Genomic DNA, 8,259 nt, shown 5'->3' with positions numbered 1-8,259 from the left:
ATGGCGACGGCTGGCGCGCGGGGGTGGCCCGGCCGACGTGCCCCTGAGCCCGCCGCGGCCTCCTCGCTCCCCTCCGAGTCCTCCTCTCTTCCTCTCCCCTTCTCCCCACTATACCTCCCCTCTCTCCTCCCCTCTCTCCTCCCCGCAGCCCTCCTCTCTCTCTCCGTTTCTCTCTCTCTCCACCCCTCCTGCCCGCCCTTTCCCTACCCCTCCTCCTTCTCCACCCCCACTCGCTCCTCCTGTCTTCCTGCCTTCTCTCTTTGGGCCTCGCCCACCACCCTGGTGCCCCCCTTCCCGTCGGCGCCAAACTCCCAGCTCGGATTCCTTCCTCCTCGGAGCAGGGCGGAGGGCACCCCAGCTGGCCGCGGGTCTTCCGCTCCGTCCGACTGGGCCGAGTTTACCACAACTGCCCACCCTGCCTGCCCTGGCTCCCTGGCTCCGGTCCAGCCTCGAAGCTGAGAGCGGTCTTCTGGAGGTGGAGCATCCCCTCAGTCTTAGGCTGGGCGTTTTTCTTTCTTCTCCCTCCTGTCCTAATAGTTCACTGGGGCCTCCCGGCCCTTCTTTGGCGCTGGAGGAGAGCAGTGCCAGGTTTAAGCTGCCATCTCTTCTCACCTGGACATCCGAATATCATATCCTGCCAGTGCCCACCCCAAACTTATTCTGTTCAAAGCTGGGCTCAGACTTCGTCTCAGCCATCCGAGTTCTCATGTCAGTGAAAGGGACCATCACCTGCTCCAGGCCCCACTGCCCCTCCCGTGCCACAAAGCAAAGTCCTATTAGTCCAATCTCTTTTTTCCAACCTTCTTTGCCATCGAGCATATTAAAAATAGGCTTTCCAGCATGACCAGGACACAAACCCAGCTCTAAGAGACAGCAAAGCCCAACAATGCTTTACATTATTGCTATTACTGTGCTTTGCAGGAATTCTCATTTAAGCCTCAAAGAACCCCCGAGATACGTACAATTATTTTCCTCATCTTGCGGAGGAGAAAAACGGAGCCTAGAGAGGTTAAGACCACGAAACTGGTAACTGCTGCTGGTCTCTCTTCCCTCCCCTTCTGACCCAACCTTTGTGCACTGTGGCATCTTTCTAAAACACAGACCTGGTTGTATATACACTGCTTCCCCTACTGACCACAGAATAGGGTTCTGTCTCTTCTATGGGGATGTTTCACAATCTGGCCCCAACCGACTTCCAGTTTCCTGGTTTTCCACTTCCTTTTCTTACCCATGCTTGCACCCAGCATGCCAACCCCACCAAACCTCTTAAGGTTCCCAAGTAGGCTCAGAATGCCTTTCATTCCCAGACCCCATTTGTCTGGCAAATTCCTACTTAGCCTTCAATGCCCAGTTTAAATGCTCCTCCCCTTGGTTTAGCCTCCCAGGCTGTTGATTGCTGGCTCTTCTAGGCCCCCCTTGGAGGTTCCCTCTGTAGTAGTTGAGTCAGCTACATCATAACCATTGGTTATCAAGTCTTATCCATCTTTTCCTGTGCCTGGCACGTAAGAGACTCAGTAAATGTCTGTGGAGTGGAAGACTGGGTGGCTTCAGGAACAGCAGTGGAAGTGAGAGGACCCCTCTTGTCCTGGGGACGGTGCATGCATCAGACCCCCAGCTTATCCTACCCTACAGAGCTCGTTTCTCATCTCTTGGTCACGGGATGAGGCAGCTGGCCCCTGGCTCCCCTTGAGGGAGAAAAACTACGTGGCTTCTCAGGGAGCTAATGCCTCCCACTGGCAACTCAGCCCCACCTACGGGTACCTGAATGCATATTTTAAGTGAACACGTGGTGGTGTATACCACCCGCATTTTTTGGTAAGACAGCATGGCATAAAGGCTCAGGGTGTAAACCCTGGAGGCAGACTGCCTGGCTACTCCTCACTGCTTCGCCACTCCCTGGTGCTGGGACCTGGGGGGGGGTCTGTACCTCAGTTTCCTCATCTGTGAAATCATTTCATTCAGCAAATAGATATTAAGCACCTAGTAAGTGCTAGGCACCATTTGAGGGGCTAGGGATACATAATATATATGTGATTATTATGAATTGAATGCTTACTATACACCTTATATAAAATGAGCACTTTATTGTTCTACCTCATCCTTATACCAACTCCTTAAAATAACTGGTATTAACTCTGATTCACTGATGGGGAAACCAAGGCTTAGAGGGGTAAGGAAGTGGACCATGCTCACAGAGCTGATGGGTGACAGTTTAAATAGGAGCCTGGGTGTGGCTGACTCCAGGTCCACATTCAATATGCTTTTATATACTTTCGCATATTTAATTCTCAGCTACTCTCACAGGGACCCAGAAAGGTTACATGACTTGCCCAAAGAAACACAGCTACTAAGTGGCAGTGTGGGGACTCAAACCTAGGTCTTCCGATCCCAATTTCAGGGCTGTTCCTTCAGCAACCCTGAGCAACCCCTGGAGAGACATCCTCAGTGTCTTCAGGGTGCCAGTCTCGAGTGTGGTTGGGGCTAGGATGCTCAGCTGGGTGCTGAATCTGGGTGCTGCACTGATGACAGGGAACTATGCCACACAAACTGCCTCTGTAAGTGGGGGACCTAAGCCAACAAACATTTAGAAGCAGACAAGAGAATCCTTCCCTCTTCTAAAAAGGCATCTGGCGCTTCCCTGGTGGCACAGTGGTTAAGAATCTGCCTGCCAACGCAGGGGACATGGGTTCGAGCCCTGATCCGGGAAGATCCCACATGCCACGAGCAACTAAGCCTGTGCGCCACAACTACTGAGCCTGCGCTCTAGAGCCCAAGAGCCACAGCTACTGAGCCTGCGTGCCACAACTACTGAAGCCCACGCACCCAGAGCCCGTGCTCCACAACAAAGAGAAGCCACCGCAATGAGAAGCCCACACACCGCAACGAAGGGTAGCCCCCGCTCGCCGCAACTAGAGAAAGCCCGTGCAGCAACGAAAGCCCAACGCAGCCAAAAATAAATAAATAAAAAATAAAGAATAAATAAATTTAAAAGGCATCAGGAGAGTTGGGGTGGGGCGCCACCTGGTGGACACAAGCTTTTGGCTTCACAAGGCAAATCCTACTCCTTATAAGGAAGCGCCCTTGGCGGCTTTGAGGAGATTATTTTTAGCCTCTGGAATCTTGAAGACATTCCAAAAGACAGTCCACAGACTCCGCAAAAGCATAACCATGCACACAGATCTTGATACCTCCAACTCGACAAGTATGGTCTAAGCACCTGCTGGGTGCAAACAATCTGGGTGTGGAATGCAGGAATGAAGAGGACCAATGCTTGCCCTCAAAGTGTTTGCACTCTGCTGGTAGGGGAGGGACAGTTGTGGACACAAATGGACACAAAAAAGAGGCATGGATGAGAATTATAAGGAAAATACAAAAGGGAAAGAGTATTGTGATGGGAGGGCTGGGGAAAGATTCAAAAACGAAGTGTCATTTGAGGATGGCTAGAGTTTTGACAAGCAGAGGTGGGGGATAGGTGTCTTGGACGAGGCAGGCTCCCATCAGGCAGGTCCTGAGCATCCCTGGATGTTATCACTGAGTATGCCAAGAATGCAAGGCCATGACAGCTCTTTCCGCAACCATTTCTCAGTGTTTTGTTTGCAGCCAGCAACTTTGAGGGATGAGGGAATATCTTCTCCCAGACACAGAGCAGACTCACTTATTGCTTATGATAAAAGTGGTGAGGTAGGAGGGGACTGTGGTGGGTTTTCCAAGCTCAGTGCTCAGCAGCTGTGATGCAAACCCGCTGCATGTGTAACATCCACCTGGGCCCCTCTGTGGTGCCCCCGTGAAACTTGAGAACAAGGGAAAGATGTGTAACAATGGTGCTAATGCTGCTTGCTGTGACAACAGCGGTCAATCCTTTGTCTCTGACGCAGGAATCCTGTGTCTTCTGCCAGCATTTATGAAACGACAGCAGGCTAGCTTTTTAGTTTATAAATGGGGTAAATCCCAGCCCCTGACAGGTGTTCTAGGCAGAGGGAACAGTGTGAGCAAAAACGGGGCTAGATTGTTTAGGGAACAAGTAGTGACACTAGATAGATACTGTGAGCCCCAATGCAATGACATTCGATATGCCCAGAGAGGGAGGCAACCTGTAATAAGGAGGAAGGTGTAGCCCACCCTGAGATCCCACGGTCAGCTCTTACTGTTCACAGTCAGATTCTATTCTGTTCTCAGTCTCTGGGCTACTGTAAACATACTGCATATATAGACTCAACTCACAGGGGTTTAACACCTTTTATGTCCCAAGCCCTGAGCTGGCACTTGACCCAAATCAGCTAACAGCAAAGGCAAAATGCACAGTAAGAAAATAGATGGGTGCGGGGACCTGGAGAATCCTGCCTTGAATCTTATAGTTAAATTACTAGAAAACATTTCCTGAACACCTACTATGTACCTGGCATTATGCTATAAAAGCATGCCTGAGCTGGAAGAGGCCTTAACGAGTATGTGCTTGAGGCTTCTCATTTTATGGAGGGGGTAACGGAGGCCCAGAGAGGGTATGTGACTTGCCTTAGGTCACACAGCTGGTTGATGATGTGAGTGCCAAGTTTAGAACTTAGGTGTCCTGACTCACAATCCAGTCAGTGTTCACTTTGTGACACCATTGGGATGGCACCCAGACTCCTGTTCCCTGCAGCTGCAGGGCAGGGGGCTCTACAGGAGCTCTGTGAGCCAGGCCAGGACACGTACTCTCACCCGTGGGCCTCCAGGCTTGTTCCCAGTGTGGCTCCCGCCAGACTGTGGGAACAGGGGCTACCGGAGTAGTGGGTGGAGTCCCCTCTGAATGGAGCTAGGCAGGACGCTGGGGGGCTTTGAACTTGTTAATCCAGCTCCCAAGGAGTGCCTAGGCCTTTGCAGGAGACATGAGGCAGTGAGGCAGCCTGAGCTCTGGGCACCTTTGGGCAGAGGCAAGGGGCCACGGGCTGGGCCTGGACCAGCAGTGAAGGCGTTTGACTCTGACAAAGCTCAGCCCTCCTCCCCAGTGGAAGCTAGCCAGGACCAGATCCGGAATCAGAGGTACCCCATGAGGCCAATCTTTGTGAGGAAACGGAGGTACAGGGAGGTTATGTGACTTATCCAGTGTCAAGCAACTAGTGGACAATGGAATTCAGATATTTGATTTCTAGATCCAGGCTTTTACCTACTATGAAAATCTGGACTTCAGTCTTGGTCTGGGAGGCGGCAGGACCTCAGAAGACTGCCCCTGAATGGCGGCAAAGAGAATGGTCCCCATCTGGTGGCAATGGTCAGAGGTCAGGGCCAGGCAAGAGGCCCCGAGAGTGGGGGGGTTGTCACAGGCCCCCAGTTCTGCACTTGGGGAGCCTGTGTACGTTGTTTCCATTTCTCACCCAGCTATGCAAGGAGGCCCCAGGAAAGGGCCCCCATCTCTCCACTCTACCCACAGCGGGACCTTTAAAGCAAGAGGAGTAGACGCCAAGGGCTGGCCTGCGCACTGGGTCCCCATCAGATGATGTTCTGTGCTGAGTGTCCAACCTGTATCACCTCCTTAGCCCTCAAAACCTTGTGAAACAGGTCGTTTATTAGCTCCACTTGACAGTTGAAGAAAATGAGATTCAGACACATTAAGCTAGGAACTAAATTTAGATTTCCAGACCATTAGAAATGCTACAGCTGCCTTAAAGTCACTGAATCCACTTTTAACTGTGAACTTTCCCCTTAGGTCTCTACTTCAACCGTGAACTTTCCCCAGTCTCACAAAAGACTCTTTACAAGACCTGACCCACTCAAACTTCACAGCAAAAATAGCAAATGTGGTCTCCCCTCCACAACTATTTGGGTCTCCAACCTCCCATTATCACTGGGGCCTCTTAAGGATGTGGTGAATCATGGAGATTTTCCCCGACTCTGGTTCTTTCTCTGCTGCCATGGCCCAGAAAGATCAAAGTTCACAGGAGCCACTAGAGAGCCAAGAGGACCTTCCCCTGACCCATCAGGATAGATGCCAAAATAGCCAACATCATGGTATCCGGGGAACGAGAGGAGCAACAAGAATCTTTGGTGGAGTTGAAATGCTTCGGGAGCCTGCCTCTCCTGTGGCAGTCTTCTCTTACAAGAGCACCGTAACTAAGCAAGTAGGGTTTGAGCCTAATTGCCGGGCTCTGCGTCCTAAGTTCTCCTCTATGGTGGTTTTTAAAAAACGGCTGCAAATTCTTTGATTCTCCTCTCATCAGGAGAGTCCCCTTCCCTTGGGCAGGGTTGTGAGTTGATCGTAACTAAGGGAGTGGCAGAAATGATACTGTGACTTCTAAGTTACGTCAACAAAGACAATGCAGCTTCTTCCTTGTTCACCAGAACTCAGGCAGCCCTGAGCCATCAGCAAAGAAGGCTGGCTGTTCTGAGGCCACCATGCTCGAGGTCATTTTGGGGAGCCACTGAAGCACTCCAATCAGCAGTTCTAGCCTTACAGTTTTCCCAGCCTAGGCGCCAGACGTATCAGAAACAAAAATCTAAGAAATATAAGTTGGACTTCCCTGGTGGAACAGTGATTAAGAATCTGCCTGCCAATGCAGGGGACACAGGTTCGAGCTCTGGTCCGGGAAGATCCCACATGCCGCAGAGCAACTAAGCCCACGCGCCACAGCTCCTGAGCCTGTGCTCTAGAGCCCACGAGCCACAACTACTGAGCCACATGCCACAACTACTGAAGCCCACGCGCCTAGAGCCCGTGCTCTGCAACAGGAGAAGCCACTGCAATGAGAAGCCCGTGCACCACCACAAAGTGTAGCCCCCGCTCGCTGCAACTAGAGAAAGCCCACACGCAGCAACAAAGACCCAATGTAGTCAAAAATAAATAAATAAATAAATTAATTAATTAAAAAAATAAAAAATATAATAGGGACTTCCCTGGTGGCACAGTGGTTAAGACTCCAATGCAGGGGGCCCGGGTTAGATCCTACATGCATGCTGCAACTAAAAGTTCGCATGCCACAACTAAGAAGCCGCCTGCCACAACTAAGACCCAGAGCAACCAAATAAATAAATAAAAATATTAATAAATAAATGCTTCTCAGATTTTACTGTAGTCCAAAAAATACACTGTTACATAAAGACTAAATTGTAAGATTAACTTCTGACAACTTACATAAAAACTTACCTATAAAATGAAAATGGAAAGGGAAAAAAAAAGGTTAGTATGTACAAAGACACCATACATACACAACAGAGGGAAAATATGCAAAACTACTACAGTCCTTGTTTTTGTAATTGCCACAGGGCTGTTTTAGTAGCCATTAGTGATTTTCTAACTGCATCGTTCCTTCTACATTTATTAGCTCGCATCCTAATATAAGGGAGGGTTTTCTCTTCTCCTCTGTTTACTTATTAATTCATTTATTTATATTACTATAAACTTATATATCTTATTTTACTCATTGGGTTATAATCTGTTACTGTCCTATTTTATTTTCATGCTCCACATTTGGCTAATGGGAGCCCTTACAAACTGACTTCTAGTCCTCTTGACACATCTCCATTATTCTTTGAGTATTTCCTTACTTTCTTGCACAAGATGTTCTAGGATCATCTTGAACTTTCTCAACCCCAGTGGTAGAATTAATCATTTCTCCAAGGAGCCGTGGTTCCCTTTGTACAGCACGGTATTGAGAAATCAATAACTGGTGCTAAATGTGCTTATTCCTGTTGGAGTGTCATTGCTTCTAGGCCCTCTCAGCAGATATGGCTGGGGAATGTGTATGTTTGCATGTGTTCATGGGTATACATACACATGCATACATGTACACATATATTTATAGCTATATTTATTTCTGTATCTACTTATCTGTATTTTTTAAACCATGAGTTCATACTTACTATGGACTGAATTGTGTCCCCCCAAATTCATATGTTGAAGCTCTAACCTCCGATGTGACTGCGTTTGGAGAAAGGAAGTCATTAAGGTTAAATGAGAGTGTCCATAAGAGTGGAGCCTGATCTGATAAGACTAGAGTCCTTATAAGAAGAGACACCAGAGAGGTCTCTTTCTCTCTCTCTCTCTCTCTCTCTGTCTCCACCAGGTGAGGACACAGTCAGCAGGCACTGTCTGCAAGCCAGGAAGACAGCTCTCACCAGAAACCGAGTCAGCCAGAACCTTGATCTTGGACTTCCCAGCCTCCAGAGTTATGAGAAAATAAATTTCTGTTGTTAAGCCACCCAGACTGTGGTACTTTGTTATGGCAGCCCAAACAGACTAATACAATACTGACCTTGAATTCTAATTTACTTGAACGGTGTATTTTT

The sequence above is a fragment of the Physeter macrocephalus genome, chromosome 20 (genome assembly GCF_002837175.3).
Source record: "Physeter macrocephalus isolate SW-GA chromosome 20, ASM283717v5, whole genome shotgun sequence".
In the NCBI taxonomy this organism is placed as follows: Eukaryota; Metazoa; Chordata; class Mammalia; order Artiodactyla; family Physeteridae; genus Physeter; species Physeter macrocephalus.
This window is presented reverse-complemented; position numbering follows the sequence as displayed.